The 5,076-nt window shown below is 43.8% G+C and overlaps 1 pseudogene; it reads right to left on the bottom strand.

The window, feature by feature from the left end:
- Positions 1–1,101: 1,101 nt before the first annotated feature.
- On the bottom strand, positions 1,102–2,085 carry LOC144798202 (olfactory receptor 11L1-like; annotated as a pseudogene).
- Positions 2,086–5,076: the final 2,991 nt, after the last annotated feature.

The raw sequence follows: 5,076 nt of genomic DNA on the forward strand, positions 1-5,076 counted from the left end.
GCGTGTGTTTAAAGAGTGTCCACAAAGCATGCCTCATATAGATGGACTTCCTGGACAGGGGATGCCAGGGTTGCATCAATGTTTCTGACCACAAGGGATGCGTTCAACAGGTAGGATCAACCTAAACCACAAAGTGACATAGACCATTTTTGTGTCCACGAAGAGCATTTCGACAAGCCAAGAGTACAGCGGGAAGGGCTTTTTTAACATCAGTGTCCCTAAGAAGAGTAGGAAATATGAAAAAAAAACTACATCAATATATCTATTTTACTATCATTATTGAGTCCATCAGGTGTGAGTGTGTCAAGGTTGCTGATACAAAATGCCTTTCTTTCAGGCAGTGACCTTTAACACTTATTGCCATATCTGTTACACATGCCCTAATATTTGTGCAAATAACAGTGCTTATTGGCATATCGTGTTCAAACATAGATCAGTGGAATGATGGACCAGTGTATATTCATTACCAAGCATAATCCTACTCTGTATGCCTTTTTGGAGTATTGTTGGCAGACGTTACTCCCCGGTTGAAATGGTTACCCCTGCTTAGTGCTCCGGCATGTCCCCTGGAGGGTCTGAGTCTATTTCATAAAACCTGATCTCTATCATACCAAGAGCAGGGAGGGTCATCAACTTACAATCAGCCTGTTTCCTTCTAGCCTTAGACTGTTTTTGCTACATTAGACCTTCTCTTTTACCATTTTCAGTGTTAAGAAACTCCTTAAATTATAACATTTCATTTTTATGAAATATGAGTTCAAATATAAATGTGTCAAGAATGCAATCCTTTATTTGCAAGAAGGGCAACTTTTGAAAACCATTCTGTGACAAGGCGCAACAATGAAAGGGATAAATACCTCACATGTATTTTTTGGACAGTATTCCAATCATGGGCATTATTTTATATGAACTCATTAGGATGCTCATTGTGAAGGAACATGTGGGAAGTCTGACAAGCTTTTTAGTCGTCAACTGTTAATTTCACCATTTAGTAGTCATTGTGCCTTCAAAACCATTGAAGACTTAGGATGCAAAGGACCAGTTCATTGTAATACCTTGGCTCTGAGCGGACACCTGTATTCCCTAATGATACACTTAATGTCAATGTTTTTGCATTAGAATAGTTTCTTGTCTTTGCATTCAGGTTTTGAGAATTCCAGCCTTCCTGAAAACTTTCCTGAAGGTCCTCTGTATCTCCTTATTCCTCAGAGTGTATATGATGGGGTTCAGCAGTGGGGTCGCCACAGTATATACCAGGGATAGGGCTTTGTTGAGATGGAGGTAGTGGCCAGATGTTGGTGTCAGGTATATTGAAATCAGTGTCCCGAAGTATACGATAACCACAGTGAGATGTGAGCTGCAGGTGGAGAAGGCCCGCTGTCTGCCTAGCGCAGAAGGAATTCTCAAGATGGCGGACATGATGTAAGTGTAAGACACTATGACTAGAACAAAGGGGATGGACAACATGCTGAGGGCTAGGAGAAAGACAGTCATCTCTATCACAGAGGTGTCAGAGCAGGCAGCTTTTACCAAGGGTGCAAACTCACAGAAGAAATGGTTAATCTCCTTGTATCCGAAGAACTGCAGTCTACAGAGGAAGCTGACTGTGATCACCGGAGGAGAAAACCCCGACATCCAGGCAATCACCGCGAACTTCAGGCAAAGCCCCTTGTCCATCAGGACTGCATAGCGTAAGGGAAAGCAGATGGCCACGTACCTGTCATAAGCCATCACGGTTAAAAGGATGCACTCTGTGCCGGCAAAGGATACAAAAAAATAGAACTGTGAGATGCAACCGGTATAGGAGATAAGCCTTCCGCCTGTCAATATGCCAGCCAGCATGGTGGGCACAGTGGTTGTTGGGTACCAGATTTCCAAGAATGACAGGTTTCCCAGGAAGAAGTACATGGGTGAGTGCAGGTGGCTCTCTAGGGTCACAGTGACCACAATTAGGAGGTTTCCAGCTACTGTTAAGAGGTAGATGGAGAGAAAGAGGAGGAAGAGGAGGGGCTCCAGAGCTGTCCCAGCCTGAAATCCCAGTAGAATGAATCCTACTGCACTGCTGCTGTTCCCAAAACACTCCATGTCTGCTGGATTCCTCATCTGCAAAGAGATTTACAGACAACACATAGTAAGTTAAAGCGTGTAGAGTTTTAACACAAGAGAAACACAGCTGTCATGTGAACTTGTGGCTTGGCAAGCTGGTGCACATCATATGTAATATTAGTCTATTACCCCATCTCAGCAGCAGGGCATGACAGACAGAACATCTGTGGTGTCCTGATAATAAAATGTCTTCACCCCATAGAATCAACATATCTTTTGCTGCTCTCAGCTAAGGAAACTCTCCTTTTCTTGAAATGCATGTGTACCTTATTTTTTCCCTTTATTACAGTATATTTCTCTAATGTGGTTTGCGGTTTGTTTCCCAATGCTTGTTCATTGCTGTTCTTTTACTGATATGGTGTTTGCTAGTGCCACTTTTTATCCTCATTACCATCACTGACTTCAACTTAATATATTGGCCTTTTCTTACCTTTCACTACCCAAAGTGCCACTTTCAGTTTCCTCATCTCTAATGATATTGACTACTCCTCACTCGCCTCCGAGGCTTCCCGTCCCTGCCTCTATCTGATATCAGATTTCAGTCTATTCCAACCCCTCTGTTTTCTTTGTAGTCCCCTAAATAGTAATAATTCTGTATTTGGGATGCCCCACTCCTGAATTCTGCCTCTATTCCTTCTGAAGCCACCCCTGAAACCCCTCATCTGTGTTTGACTAGGTTAGAGCACTTAGATTGGCCGGTGTTTGGAAAAATATTGAGTTACAGAAATATTATAAAATAAATATTGTGATACAAAAATGTTGTGATGCAGAAATATTGTTGTTAATATTATAAATTGTTTTCAGGTATGTAATATCGCTGTCAAGAATATTGTTGGTGTTAATATCGTTTTCAATAATATCGTTGTAAAATATATTGTTTTTTAATTATCTTTATGTGTTTTAGTCCATATATTAAATGCATGTAAAATATTAACAACAATCAAATATAACTACCTGGGGGTATGGACCACGAGTAATGGCAAGCTTACAGCTCTCATTGCAACTATTGAAGCCAAATCTAAGGCAGTGAAGTACACCCTTTGCAATCTCATATCAAAATTACAGCACAACAACTGAGCCTATCCGAAAGGCCATAAGAGCCAAGCTAATTCCTTCAATTTCCTATGGGCAACTAGTATTTTCCAGGGCCTTAATTAACATCATGGAGTCTGCCAACTGCCGCGCATTCACACAGATTTTCCAGATACCGGCCTATGCCAGAAAAGTGCTAGTAAGCCTGGAATTTGGATTTCGTTTGTGTGCAGGAGGACGCCAATACCGCGAGGGACTGCAAGTCCCAGGGGGCTGTGGATCTTGCCCGCACCTGAGCCTGCTTGCCTTGTGGTGACTACTTAGGACCTCGCTGCTCCCGCTTCGTGGAACGCGCATGGGCACGCGCAGGGCGAAGCCCGGGCCAAGGGCGGGCCCATCTGAGCCCGTCGGAGACCGGACGAGGCCGGGCCGGGCCCCCCCCTCTAAAATCGATTTCACTGCAAGGTCCGTCCTGTTAAATAGCGCATATTCATCTCATCGTGAATACAGTGACTGTTTGGGCTCTGATATTAACATCAAAGATGAGCAAGCGAGAGGGCAAGAGGATAGGTGCACTTAATGGTAGTAGTGTGGCGGGGGCACTAGATCAATGTATACTATGGGGAACGTCAGTTCTGGAAAAAGAGATAGCGATAACAGAACGCTGCTTATCCTTGGACCCGCAACAAACTAAAAGATCTTCCCTGGGCATAATTGCTACAGCTCGTTCTTCAGTCTACTCTGGTGTTAATTTGAACACTCTTGCGATTACTTATGAGGCAAGCGGTTCTGTGACTTCTCCAACTGGGTCACTGGAGGGCACTGTAAAATCACCAGTAGCCGCAATTAAAACTGCTTCCAGCATGCCCCTAGGAACGTCGGCCAGATCTATACCCAAAAACAAAAATAAAATCAATCAATCCATTCCCGAACTGGCAGTAAAAAGGATAAAGGAGAGGCGGCCCACAGAGGCCTGCCATTGCGAAAGCGCCAAGGACCAATAAAAGCGGAGGACGTGCCTCAGTAGACGAGCGCAGCACACAAGACAATGCTGCTGCCGCCTGGTCGGATTTCAACCTTGTTTCCATGAGTGGTCTTAGCTCGAACTCTAATGAGGAAATGTGGAGAAGACTCGAAAACCTATTATCAACCTTATTAAGTCCAATTACCTACAGACTTAGCCGGATCGAGGAACGCCTAACAAACCCTGAATCCCAGGTTAAGTCAGGTTCTTCTTTCTCAGAGGGACTTCTTGCTCAACCTAAAACAACAGCTGTGTATATATCCAGTAATCTAGGGAACCTGGTGCTAACCTCGGTTACAGCCAAACCTAAGCCTTCGTGTCTACAGACAATGAAACAAACTGCTTCCAAGGTGTCTACTGATGCAGCCTCAGCACCACAAAAAAACCCAGCTCTTTTACATAGGAATGATGCTGACCTACGGAATCTATCAGGTGAATTTGCCCAATCAATTATGGGCACTGCGGGTGATGGTAGAGTGGTAGCAGCAACAGCACCAATTAGGAACATCAATTGAAAAAATTGTCCTTTGGCTAGACGAGCTAGTACATCTATTGGACCACAAGGTACCAGGGGCTCGGAATATAATGCTGTGCAACCAAACCCAACGACCCTTCATCTTCCTCCAGCAGGAGCCCCTCTAGTGGTTGTTGTTACATCCTTGCGGGTAGCACAGACTGAAACCACCAACCAATTATTACTTAAAGCCCTGCACTGTGTTAATACTCGACTTAAGGACGTGGGATTTGGGAGGAGGGTGTTGAAAAGCATATGATTACAGCTAGATGAACAACATGGATTGACCCTTCTAGGAAAGAAGGGAATGGTGACTGTGTAGTCGTCAATTTTAATAATGTTCATGTAACAAGATTTCTGTTGGATAATTTGGGAGGGATGCCAGGAAGATATACTGATA

This window comes from Lissotriton helveticus, chromosome 12 (genome assembly GCF_964261635.1).
Source record: "Lissotriton helveticus chromosome 12, aLisHel1.1, whole genome shotgun sequence".
Lineage (NCBI taxonomy): Eukaryota > Metazoa > Chordata > Amphibia > Caudata > Salamandridae > Lissotriton > Lissotriton helveticus.